This window comes from Aphelocoma coerulescens, chromosome 12, assembly GCF_041296385.1.
Source record: "Aphelocoma coerulescens isolate FSJ_1873_10779 chromosome 12, UR_Acoe_1.0, whole genome shotgun sequence".
NCBI classification, from domain to species: Eukaryota; Metazoa; Chordata; class Aves; order Passeriformes; family Corvidae; genus Aphelocoma; species Aphelocoma coerulescens.
Window position 1 is genome coordinate 6,342,154 of NC_091026.1, and position 13,865 is coordinate 6,356,018.

Below are 13,865 nucleotides of genomic sequence, written 5' to 3' on the forward strand. Positions count from 1 at the left end.
AACATCCCTCAAAGGCAAAACTGAATTCTACCATCTTTGTGCAAGGCCAAAATCCAAAGTGGCATCTACATGATATGAAGATGACTGAAATGCAAGCTCTTGTTCCTACTGAGGACCCTCCCAAGAGATGCAACAGAACTGTCAGACATCCCTTCAAAAGGAGAAACAAAGCCCTCCAAACAAGGAGCCAGTACAGCATCATATGGAAATCAGTAGTCACCACTCACCATGATGACACAACTCATCACCTGATGGACAAGGCAAAGACAGCAGAGCTAAAAGAGGAGCAATGAATGCTCTTCATATCAGGCAGAGACATGGCAACAGACTTGGGAGGCCTGTTTCCCATCACACCCCACATGACAGACCTTATATTAATCCATTCCATTTAAGAAGGGAGGTGAAAAGGTGCACTTTCACTCCAATGCAAGAGTTAGAGAGGGGGAAGCTCACAGCCCCTCCTGCTCTCTCCAGCCCAGTTCCTTCACCTGACTGTAAGACGTGCAAATGTCACAATGCACTGGCTTTTTGCTCCAGCCACTTCAGCCAGATGATATTCCTGCTGTCTGTGGCTCTGGACCTGCAAGCAGCATTTTCTTGGTGAGGCTTTTAAGGCATCTCCTGCTGCACAGTCCTATTTACCTTATATTCCTTATGGTCTGACATGGGCCCGACTTGTGCACACAACTGGCTCCTTTTAGCCGTGGTGCATCTAGAGTGATCATTCCATGCTGTCCCTGGGTGTTAGTTTAGCAAACACAGTGTGTTTGTCACTTAGCCACAGCACAGATCACAGCACACCGCTCACACTCTTTCCTTTCAGATGGGGAGATGCAAGCCTTGCCAGGAAGCCAACAGAGGGTGCTGGGCAGACGAGAGCTGCAGGGACAGGCTGCACCCCAGTCCCTTGGCAGGTCTGGAGACTCTCCCTTTAGAATGTCTGAGAAATGCTTGCAGCTCCATCATGAAATAAACCAAAAAACACTTCAAAACCAGCAACTGCATTGGAGCAGGTGGATAGTGAGCCGGATGGGATGCCCTCCCACAACAATTTGTGAGGTTTTAAATATCTCCTCTCAGAGAAACTAAAAAGTCAAAAAAATCTCACAATTTCTCCAGAAATAAGAACGCTGGGGGAGTAAAATAGGAAGAGAACATTTTGTTTCTATTCATTTTCAGGAATTCCATTTCAGTTCCAACATTTTTTTTAACCTTCAATTAATGCTAGCTATCAAAATGAAGCAGCATTTGGACCTAAAAACATTGAAACTTTGCCATTTAGAAAAGGTCAAACAGTTTTCAAAACATTTTCGTCCAATATTTTTCAGCAACCGAAATTCATCAAAACCAACATTTTCCCACAAAATCATTCTGTCTCAGACAATTGGCATTTTCCAAGGCATGATGCTCCTCAGGGGATCTCCTTGCCAGCCCAAGGAGTTGCTCCTTCCCTTTTGCCACCAGCTGCCCCCTTCAGCAAGCAGCTCCTTCTGTCCTGTCAGACCTTGGTAACACACCCAGGCCCCAGCTCAGGAGATCAAGTCAATCAAAGTCCAACAGCAGGCCTGGATATGCACATCCACAGGAGTCATTAAATGCCTCCCTATCTCAATGTTTTATCTGCCTTTTGTATCTCTGTTTCATCACCCAAAAAGCAGTCACCAGGCAGAGGAGTAAGGAGAGGTCTCTCCCAGAAACCTGCAAATCCCAAACACCTGCTTACCCTTGGATGGGATTCACTGACAAATGACTGTAAATCAGGGAAGCTGCACAGCAAGGACTTCATTGCAGCTACAGAAGGTACTTCCACGGGTTGTGAGCAGAGTTATAGAGAGCCTGGCATGCAGTTGGTTCTGCTCTGGCTCCATGTTAAGAGGTGTCTGGCTCATAGTCAACCCCATCTTTGCATAGGCAGACAAGCTCAGGTTTGTCTGTGCTCATCTGTGTAGACATGAGTAACATGCTGGGGCCAAAGTCACAGTCTGGTCCATAAACAATCTCCATCAGAGCACAGCAAACCACATCAATTAAAGGAGAAGAGACTGAAGCCTTCACCAGGAACTTACTGAGGGCTGAGTCAACAGGAATGCAGACATACACCTGTCCTGCCAGTGTTGGCTGGCATGGGAAGCAGGAATATCACCAAACAACAGCCACAGACTTCCCCAAAATTATACAGGACTATTAAAATAAGAAGGCAGAAATGCCATATTCTCTTCTCTACACACACTGTCTCTCCCCAGCCCAAGCCATTTAGAAAACCAGAGCAGTACTTAAAGAGCACCTTCACATTTCAGTAGAAACAGAACAATATTCTGTCCCTGAAACTATCAGGGATCTGGGGCTGCAAATTCAGCTCTCTACACCTGTCCCTCTGTAATACAAGCTGCTTCCAAAAATCCTCTTACAAACACAGTCCTGAGGAGCTATTACAAGTGAGCAGGGCTGGGAACTCGCAGGGTCATCACCTACTCATTGATACACAGACCCACAGCACTGTCCCCAATTAAAGCAGCCTCGAGTTAAGCCTTGCTCTCCAGATCTGGAGCCTCCTTGCCAGACATCTACAAAAGAACTGGCTGTGGAAGGCTTTTGAACTGTGCCACTCACCACTGCCTGTAGGTGGGAAAAGTGTTGTGCAAGGAAGGTTTTCATCAAGGACCTATTTCCAGTAAATCCAGCTCTAACACAGAATGCCAGAGGGATTTCTCTCACACACAGAACACTGGACTCCTCAGAGGACTCCAGCCAGAGAGCTGAAAAGGGCCATGGCACAGAGCCCTCCCTTACAGTACCACCATGGTGGCCTCAGCTCCAAGGGGGATACAAGCACATACAGTTTGCTTTCAACCTGGAAAGAGAATAGAAGCCAGCACTGCAAGAACTCGGTGTGATGGGAGCCAGGGCAGCAGATGGGAGCTGGAGAATCTGGACAACACCAAGGTCGCTTCTGTTTCCTGCAGCAAAATCCCAAATATGTGGCTCAAGCCCCCCAAAAATCAGGTGCAGAACCAAGTGCACAGGTTGTATCATCACCACCCTGCGCTTCAAGTGGGTGGTTCATATTACTGAGCAAACAACTGCTGCATCTAGTGCAGGATGGGTATACCATGCTCTTGCAGAAAAATCACAATTTTTCTGTGACTTGAAAAATTAATCTTAGGGCTTTTTCAAGTTTCTAGGTCCTCCTTGAAGAGAGGTCCAATTCTCAAATCTAAGTCCAAATGGTGAAGGGCTCCAAAAAGGACATCAATCCTTCATTCCACTTCAGAGACTGGGTTTTTTTCTGCTCACATACTCCCTGCAGAAATAACATTGCCCATGTTCCTACACCAGTCCTCAGGAAGCTCCAGAGCAATCAAGGGGGAAAGAATCAAGGCCTTCTTGTAATAGATATACAGCAGAACTATCAAACAATTTTGTGGGGTTTCCACTGAAGCAAGAGCTGCTTAAGCATTTTTCAACTAAAAAATATGTGGCAAACATTTACCTATGGCCTTAGTTTCAGTTTCTTGAATGCTTCTAACCATGTAAGTCTTTAAGCAGCACAGAACAATGCTCCAAATCTAAGCTACAGGTTGGATTTAGAGAAAAAAGCACCAAGCTTTTCTAATACAAAGAATGGCCAGAACACCATTTCCAAAATCTGTGTTTCTACCAGAAGTGACTGACCCTCTTGTACACCTGATCTGCCACATGCTGGTGTTCTTCTACCACTCCTGAGTCTTTAGTAGCCACCTTAAAGAAGGGCACAAGAGTTATTCACTCCCAATTTTTCCTTATGTACTTTTTCCCCCAAGATCTACAGGTCACCAGTATGAGCAAGAGCTGGTTACTTCACATCCCTCTTCCCCTACAACCCAACGAGCTGGTTTGGATCATGTTTCTGCCTCAGCAAAAGTAACAACAATCCTCTTCCCAATTCCAGCAAGTCCATGAAGAGGCAGAGCTGGGTGCAAGTCCACAGCACAGGGATGCTGGAAGCAGAGCAGGCAGCACTGGGCCAGTTTGACCCTGCCTGGCCCTGGCCAAGACTACTGGCCTTGGTTTGCTTGCAAACCACAGGTAGAACAGAGAGGCAGTGAGAGGGGAAAGAATTAATTTGGAAGAGCTCTTGGCTCCTGCATCTGCACCTTATGCTTGACAGGATGAGGCTGGACAGAGAGAATGACTGTGTTTATTCAGCATGTTTACATAGAGACTCTCTCTCTTCCCGGGAAACATTCAATATGTGATGCCACCCAAAAGTACCTGGCACCTGGAGAAATACTGGGCTGGGCTGACACTCAGCTGCTCCTGCACTGGATGGACACCAGTGTTTGTAGAGGTGGTACTGGCCAGCTGCCTGGCACAGGGCAGCTGCAGAGAGAGGATTTATTTCTCCTCAGACTTAGCCCCTTTTGTTACTGCTGGGCCATGTTTTCCTCCCACCTGCTCAGGTAAGGAAGGTAAAAGAAAACTCTGACAAAATGAATTTTTAAGAATTCTACAAAAGAATTACCCAGTCTTCTCCTCTCTTCCTGGTCAAATTCTCCTTCCTGGGAGGAATTTTGGGAAAGTCATTGAGTTGATTGGGGGTTTTTTTTAGCAAATCTACACCTGAAGCATCCTGGAGGAAAAGGTAATTCCAGTTCTGAGATGCAAAATGTCATTTAACTTCTTTGCTTTGACCCCCATACACACAAGGGAGACCAGAATACTGCACAACCAACATCCAAACAGTTTTGTAAGAACAGCAGAGCCTCAGAAAGGGCAGGGATTTTGTGACACTGACAGCATTTTACTCAAGCCTGTTTTACCTGTGGGACCTCTATCAAGTCTCATTCCTTGTGAACACCAGGGCATGCCAGTGCAAACTCTTTGCTGAGGAGGTAAGAGTCTCCATTCAAGGAGGTGTTACTGCTGGGAAGCTGAAAAAAGTGGTTTCTGTTGAAGTCCTGCTTCTCCTCCAGCCCTTGTCCCATGCGGACAGTTTAGCTCTGCTGCACTAAAAAGACGCCCAAAAATCAGAGTGAGGAGTGCCTGGGCTGAAGGCCAAAGCCAGCTTTGGGGGGAGGGCAACTGGGAGCTGATTAGATAAACATTAATAACAGCTCCATCATCTTGGACATTCCCTAGTCATGCATTGCCCAACCAAGCACAACTGGCCTTGGAAACCAGGAAGAAGTGAAAGGATAAAGGCAATGGCACAGGGCCAGCTGCAGCCTCTAGGCATGGGAAGATGACCTGAGCCATCTACTCAAAAGTTGTATCTACTGGTTGTTGAATAATGGACCCCGTACCACCAGAGCAGCACTGGCTGCTCTGGTACCAAACGGTGCTGGTGGTTTCTGTGCCTTGGACCATGGGCCAAACAAGGGACAGACCTACTCAGCTCCACTCTTTTGCCAGGTACATCTCAGAAATTGTCACAAATTTACACCCACTGCATCAAAGACTCTGAAAATTCCAAACTTCTGCAGCTATCGGAAGTTCATTTCATTAAAAAACTTCATATATATTTAACAGGGTACAAGTGAGAATGCTCCTTCCCATATGGCAGGAGGAGGTTTTCCAATGCACAAACTATTCCTAGGAAGTTATAAAGCCAAATACAGATTTCCTGGAAGAAAATGTACAGCTCAAAATTAGTATGTGCAGAACAGGCCCCACACAAACACACATTACTGAGCACTGCAGACAGCAAACCCTCCTGGCTGGGCAGCAAGCTGGAGCCCTGATGGCCAAAATGCTTGTCCAGCTCTGCTCCTTTCAAGCAGAGCAGCTTTGACAAGCATTTGTCTCTGTTTCCTCACCAGTTAAAAGCTGTTTGGGACTGGGCTGAATCAGACAGATTGGGAGGTGAAATTGCCACATCTGGTCTTTGAGGCAGCCTTTGACTTCTGGCCCCATGGCTGGGTTTTATTAGAGCACTAAAAAGGTACAAACAGGACAAGATAACTCCAAATAGAGAAAAGGCAGGCATGTCACATGAGGCAAATCAAGTTAAAAGCTCAAAAGTAAATCCCTCTGCCTGTGTCTAATGACTCCTGGGAAGAATTCTGCTCTCCTGTTTTTCCCAACAGTTTTTGGTGAGCTCCTAAGCCACACAAACCCTACAGCCTTTTCACCTGTCCTCTGCAGCTTCGTGGCCAGTCTACACCCCACAGCCAAGAGGCTTTCCAGTGTCTGGGAGGCTGCAGGTACATAATTTGGCTCCCACACTCTCAGGCAGCCCAGTATTCACTGACATTCCTGGGAGAGCAGCAGTCTAGGGCTCAGTGCTGTCAGAAGCTCAAACGAGTGTGTTCTCATCCGAGATCACCACCTACAGTGGAGGGGGGGGCTCCCTCACATTCTGGGGAATTTGGAGGACAAAAGGGATGTAGGATTGGAGAGGGCTTTTCCCCATCCTCGGAGTTGTGATCCACAGCTGGGCTCCAGGATTGCAGCACCAAGGCTTTGACCCGTTGTCCTACACAGCAGCACTACTTGAGGAAGCTCACAGCTTAGTCAGCAAGTGATGCTGGGGTACAGCCTGTCAGGAATTCCCCAAGGAGATTTCTCAGAGGGCTGATTCACTGAGGTCTAATCCAGCTACGGGAACGGAACAGCTTCAGCAATCTCCCAGTTTAACATTTTGGGAGGGGGAGGCATCTTGGAACAGGCCAGAACTGTTCTTGTTTTAGAAGGTTTGGGTACCTTATGTGCCTTTTCTGCTGCTGCCAACCAGTTTGGATTTTTTTGTCAATTACCAGGAAACACAAAATTACAATAAAACTCACTGCAGTTTGGGAGGAAGATACTGAAAATCAAAATCTTGAAACAATCTTACATCATGAGAAAATCTCCTCTTCACTTCAAATCCATCCCTCTGATCCAAAAATGGAGATGAGACTGCATGAACATTTGTAACTCCCAGAGAGACTGACTTTCCAGCAAAGTCTGCAGTCATGGGCTGAAACATGTGATGACAGAAGACAGGACAAAGGATATGAAAGTAAGGAAATAAGGCTCTGGATTTTCTAAGCAGTTGTTTATGTTGGTAAAGTCCAAATTAAATTGGACTGCTCCCAGACCAACATTTTGGGTTGAAGATGAGACACTGGGTCAGAGTCTAGTCAAAGATTTTATCTCTTTGAGCAGTTTGCTGGTGGCACGTGTTAGAACAAGGGAACAGCCTCAGGGCTGCTCGAACTTCATGTGGTCACTGTGGTCTGGACTGAGGGATTAGGACAACACAAAGCCAGGCTTCACCCCAATGGAGGTAGTGTTCAAGGAGAAGCAATTCCAGTCTGCATCATCAGCAGGAGGAACAATGGTGCAACAGCCTCTCCCCAGCTTTTCTCTGCAGGGCAGATAAAGCCAGCCTTAAAAATTCCCACAGGAGGTTTAGTGGCCTGATTACACTGGAAAGTCTGGCTTTTGTGGCTACAACTTCCAAACAGGTCCAGCCTTCACCAGCAGCAGCTGATTTCCTAAGGAGTTCAGTGCCCTGCATAGCAGGAAATAACACTGAGGCAGCTGTAGGAAGACAAGGAGAGTGGAAGGGAAAGAGAGAGACCACTGAAGCAGCTCAACTCTTCTCAAATTATAATGAGGGTAAAACTCAGGGAGCACGAAGCAATCTGAAAATCAACACAGATAGAAAAAAGGATGCTTCTGCCATTATGATCTCTGGCAGAGTCCTGTTTCTCTGCCACAGATTTCTTGCATGCTCCAGGCAAACTATTATTATTATTTTGCTTCTGTGCAGTCTCAGCCCAGCGAGACAGGAGCATAACTACATTACTTGTGGAGGAGACAATCTCCGTCCCAGTACAAACCAGACAGGCTGTGGCATTGCTAGGGAGCAGGCACCTCAACACCCCTCACACATCCAGTCACCCCGCAGAAATCATTCAACTGTGATTTCTGACCCACTGCACATTTTTCCCATCCAGTAAAATTGCTGATTAGGAAAGTAAATGTGGATAGCAACTTCACACCAGGCTGTTGTAAAGACACAGGAAACTAAACACAGAAGGTACAACTGGAACATGATACTTCAGTTTGATAGTTATCTAGAGCTACCTGCACTAGGTAAGTCTTTCCAGGGACACTGTGCTCCTTCTGGCCCACAGCTGTCACACACTGAGCCTCCTTCACCCCACTAGCACAAGCATTTCAGAGACCCACAGCCTTGTGGATTTGTGCCTGTCCACAAGAGGCAATTCTGTCTACTAGTGTGAATAATTTGAACTCCCAAGGAGGCAGAGGAAAAACAACTCAGGTAGCTTTCTGTCCCTTTCTCAGAACTGCTGAGGGAAGTACTTCCAAGTATACCAGCTAAGGAATTACCCCAAAACATTTCTGTGAGACTCAAGGGAAATGTGTACTAGAGAGCTGCTTGTAAGAAAAAAATACACATGGAAAGTTCTATGCTTGGAGCAATGAGCTTGGTTGAGTCCTGCCAATCCCCTAAAACCAAAGCTCTGCTTACTGCTAGCAGGTTTTCTCCCTTTTTATGGAAAAAAAAAAAAAAAATAAGGGTTAGCAAGCTATGGAAAAGTTCCCAGATGATGAGGGTCAAGGGGAGATATTTGTCAGCAGGGACACCAAAACAACTTAAGTTTCTATTTGTTTGCTTGTTTTAAACAGGTTAGTTCTGCATAAGATCAGTAAATAAAAAACCTACATCCACCATCCCATAAATTGCAATAAGCTAATTAAGTCATAATATTTGTGATTCAATATACACTATGCGAAGGGAAACATTAATGAATTTTACATAACAAGCAAGCAAAGAACATGACTTGTCAGATAGCCTCAGAAATTCATTACACAGTCCTTTAAGAGAAGTGGCTCAAGTGTGGTGCACTAAAATGATAATAAAACCTATTAAGAAGCCTGTTTAATTAAGCACACACTTGCTGGCACATCTGACACTTATACAAGGTGTTAGTGTTAAGACAAGTAAAGTCTTTCTTTTGCTGCACAGCCAAGGAGATTGTAGACAAGGCTATTCTTAAAACACAAAGATAACTCTGTGACTAAGCAGCCAAATACCACACTGTGGAAAAATCTATACAGGCACTAAGGGAATGGTGCATCTTTTCTGTAAAGGCCTAGATGAGCCTTGTGTGTGCTCCAAAACAGCTGAGAGACACCGTTTGACTCAGAGTCACGCCACAGATAACTGTGACATCCCAGAGGAGGATGGAAACCACTCATGCTGGGCTGCTCAAAGGAACTCATAGAACACCAGCAAACCCCAAGGGGGTGGGCCAAGGAGGGTGCTCCTTGCACCCATGTAGAAGGGACTGAGAAGCAGGGAGACCTTGTGCCTCCCTAGGGCACATTGTAGTCCTGCTCTGCATCTTCATTTTCCCACCTGCTCGTGTTGCATGAACTGCAATGCACTGAACCCTGTGCAATACCCAGGATTTATCATTTTAACAGACATGCTAAGGGTGGCTCTCACACAGATCTGTTACACAGTGATGCCTGTGAGGAACAAACTGCCTGGCAGCACAGAACACCCATCGCTCACTCCCTCAGAGCCACGACAGGGACAAAACTCTAAATGTGTTCCAGTCAAACCACCCACGTGCTCCACATGCTCTGCAAACAAAATACCATTTTATATTCACCAGAAACATTTCTCTTCCTGTCTTGTCCTTCTCCTGCTGCTTCTCTTTGTTGTTGATCATTACGTACAGCACACACATCTTAGTTTATTACAAGCTATTGCTTAATCATCATCTCACCAGTACTTTGGGGAAGTTTTACTGCAACTGACCCACCAACACTGAAATCTATACAATATTCTCAGAATACACTGTAATTTATCCTTGAAACAAGGCAGTTGAGCCAGCAGACCCAGGAGCTTCAATTAAAATCAGTCTGATCCCACCTCCTGCCCACGGGCACAACGAGTCATCATCTGTCAGCTAAATCCACTTGTGTTGGAGGTAGTCCCCTTATTTGCTTGTTTGGAAGCTATGAACTTGGTTTAATTCCTGCATGTTCATTTAAGAGTTGGACTCAATGATCCCTGTGGGTCCCTTCCATCTCAGAATGTTCTGTGAATTCTTTGAAGCTCCCTCATGCTGCTGAGCTTCCTGGTCAACACCTTTGGCTGCAGGGTTTTCACACGGGTTTAACAGATCTCAGTGCTATAAGCAGATTCCAGTAACAGCCTATGCTTCTCTCCTGCTTGGCCCTGTTCTAGTCCTCTTGGATTTTAGTACATGAGTCTGGGACACCTGAGTAAGCAATTCCCCTGCTGACCTGGGCAGCCACTTCGTACCATCCTCTACCATCCCAGTTTCTTTGTAGGCAGCACTTTACTGGGAGAGTACCAGAAGCTACCTGTGAAAATAATTAATTTCCCTTCCTCAAATCTTTCTCACAGGGCAAGTTTTCTCAGCTTTCAATTCCTGCATTTTGAAAACTCCAGCTCCCTTACAGCTTACCCAGATGACACCTGTGTTTCCACAGTTTTTCCCAATCCTACAGACCTGTGCATCCTGCAAGCAAAGAGCTCCATAAGTAACAGGTTGGGATCCAGCCATTAGTGCTATGTTTGGGCAGGAGCTTGCACAGCATTCCTTGTGCCGTGTCATCTGTCTCTCCAACATCCAACACTGCTCAAGGCAAGCCTACCTACATGAACTGACACTGTAGAATTTCCTGAAGCACTTCAAACAAAAGCATGGTCAGAGAAGCTTCCCATTAACCTGCACAGGCACTTAAGAACAGAAGGCCAGGAACAACAGGCCTATTACTTGAGCAACTTGGGCAAGAAGTCAACAGGCAAGCACCAAAGAGGTGAAATTGCACCTGAAGTAGGGCTTAGAGCTGGAGGGGAAGGTAGAGCTCTTTCCTCATATACAGATAAAATAACCAGTGAATAAAATCCAAATCACTGGTTCACTCTCAATCTCCTTGAACTCAGGAGCTCTCAGGGCTTTGCTGCTTCCAAACAGCACCCAGCAAAACACCACATGCCCTGAGGCGCATCTCAATGCATTACTCACCAAGTTCTCAGTAAAAATACTCTTGAGAGGTGCTTTCACAGCTTGGCCACAGTCTCTAGGGACACACACAGGGCCACAGACTCAAACTGTTTCATTTTTATCAGTCTGAGACTTAAAAAAAAAAATAATAATAGTAGAAACCTACCATATGCATGAGGAGTGAGACTTGTTCTCCCTTCTTTCCCCTCCCCTGCTTGCAAAGTGACCAAGCTTCCCAAAGCAAAGAAACTCCAAACCTGTTCCAGCAGGACAGCTCTAACTTAATTTCAGAGACCTTCCTCTCCTGCTCCCCAAGCCCCAAATCAGAGGTAACAATCCCTACCTGGCAGGGCAATCCGTGGATCCCTGCCTGGCATAGACCAATCAACCCCTGTGGCCCCTCCTTGCACCAGGTGGCCAAGGCCACAAAATCATCTGTCTGTTTGCCAGGCTTTATTTCAAGCACAGCTTTAGCACCAGGTCTGTGTTTTTCTGCAACGGAGCAACACAAGAAACAAAGAGGAGGGTGGAAAGTCTGAGTACAGCAGTGCTGACAGAATCACTGCATTTCAAAAGCCTTTATAAATGGTTATCTACAAACCTGAGGGCTCCACGTACCCTATTCGTAGGCATTTCAGACAACCCTATTTAGAGTACCTGGGTTTAGGGTCACCACGAAGGAGAGCAGGGGAAACCTGTCCCTCCCTATAATTCCTGAAAGCACACATGGCATACTTTATTCTCCTGGCATTTACAGCCAAGAGAGAGCTGCTGGGAGGCAATCCCTGGCAATGAAAGGTGGAGGTGTCTGCCCAGGATTTTGCAAAGCAGCTCAGCTCAGTCACCCATGGCTTGTCCCCTTCTTCCTGGCTGCTGGGCTGGCAAAGCCAGGTACAGTCATTGCTTGGCCTCACACCTTCTAAGCCATCTGCTGTCACTGTTTTTCCCTGGTCTCTGTTCTGAAAAGACAGCAAAATTCTGTGCAGTGGTTTTTAAAACTAGAGTGTAGGTGCAGCCTGAGAGCAACCCCAGGCTGACCCCACTCAGTTAGGGGGTAAAATTTTTACAATAGTGACAGTAGCTGACAAGAAGAAAAGTCCAGATGAGGTCAGCCTAAGAGCTTCGGGAAACCTATTTTCCAAACGTTAATTGCCATCTTCCTTGAACACAGTACCTTAAGGGCTTCTCCAGGGATTCTGGTCTTTATTTCAGTACAGTCTACTCATCAGGCAAGTCATCAAAAAGTCCTGAAAGTCCAGAGGATTCCCGAGTAACAGTTCACTGCATTATCAGAACTCTCCATCTTTTCATCACCCACACTGATGCAAAGTTAATTGAATAATGAAAGCAATTCAAATTACCCACAGCTTGTTCCTATCTCTTCTTTCAATTTCCTCCTGATGAGGCTGATTGAGGAATGTTTCACCTGTCTCCTGGTGCCAAACTTCAGGCCAAGAAGGAATTTGCTCTGGAAGACATTGTCCAGGAGAGCTGCATTTCACCCTTTCTCTCCAGTGTTCAAGTGCTGAGCTTTCCAGGACAGCGGGATGGGTTTTTCCTCCAGCACTCTCGGCCCTGAGTGCTCTGCCTTTCTCTTGCTCTCCTTTGTGTTGCAAAATTGCTTCTTCAGACTTTTTTGATCTAAAGATTTTAAGGTAACCGAAGTACCTTGTGGAAGAGGCAGCTCAAAATGAAGCATTTTTCTCCCTTTTCCACCTTTTCCACCAGTTCACTAAGAGCACAAGTCCATCAAAGTGACTTTGGGCTGCAAGCCCCTGCTCAGCAGAGCTGGCAAAACACATTTTAGAAACCAAAATTCATATGTTCTGTGCTTTTCACCACTTGACTCATAGGGGAAGGAAAAAAAATCTTTCATGTACTGATGATCCAGGGACAGAAAAGCAGCTCTGCATGGTGGATGTTTTCCAGAGCCAATGTCCCAAGCTCATAGGACTTGTACTTTAACCTAAGTTTTCCCTGAAACTCTCTTAACATAATTCAGTCATACAATTATCTCTGAGTGTGTTATCATGAACGATGCGCTCAGTGATGCTTTTTGGCTATTTGGGCTATATTTATAAATGTTGAGCTCTTGTAGAGTTTTAGGGCTAGACAGTCTTCTAATGACAAAGAAAAATCTAGCAGTTAGCTGCTCTGGTTTTGGAGCTAGAGGCAGGGTGATGTGCCATGCAGCAACACCTTCTGGATTTAACACCTCGTATTGTCTAGAAGCCCAGCTCTAGCAAAAATACAATTGTCATTTTCAATTTAACAGTCAGCATTACAATGAAAATTACTTCCTAGCACATTCATTGAGTAAGAAACAACAAAATGTCACTCCAGAACTTGTGCACTTGTGTGTTTCTAATTAATTCTGACAGAGCTGGTTGGGCTTCAAAGGCGGAAATCTGTTTGGTTCTCGGAGCAAGGAAGTCTTTGGCAAAGACACTACCACTGAGGCCAGGATCAGGTACTGGCAATTGCACTGGACACATTGACCTAGGCTGGTTTATCTCAGGTCTGGGTAGAGAAACAGGGCCCTCAGGTGCTTCTGAGGCATATATGGCAATGGAACATCTCAGAACAGAGGGAAAAGTAGAGATAAAAGGTGATATACAGAAGCAAAGCCATTCTGATAAAAGCTACAGGGGGAAAAAAACGTAACCTGAACAATTTGCATTCCAAACAGTACAGCTTTAAGAGATGAAAACCACATCTCACTTCCCAAAACTCTTGATGAAAAGAAAACAAACGCAGTGAAAAACAATGCAGGGGGAATTTTGATACTGCATCATACTTATCCAAGTCTGGTACATATATAAGACTGCTTTGGTCTTTCACAATAACCAAACTACAATCTTTCCCCATAAACCCTCAGAAACATGG

General features: G+C 45.6%; 1 long non-coding RNA gene across 2 annotated transcripts in view; it reads right to left on the bottom strand.

The window, feature by feature from the left end:
• LOC138117354 (uncharacterized) overlaps window positions 1–12,902 on the bottom strand; it is a 234,995-nt gene extending 222,093 nt beyond the window's left edge. For both annotated transcript variants that reach the window (XR_011154618.1, XR_011154617.1), the window contains exon 1: window positions 12,154–12,902. This is a non-coding gene — a long non-coding RNA (uncharacterized lncRNA). The remainder of the gene's footprint in view (window positions 1–12,153) is intronic.
• Between the last annotated feature and the right edge of the window lie 963 nt (window positions 12,903–13,865).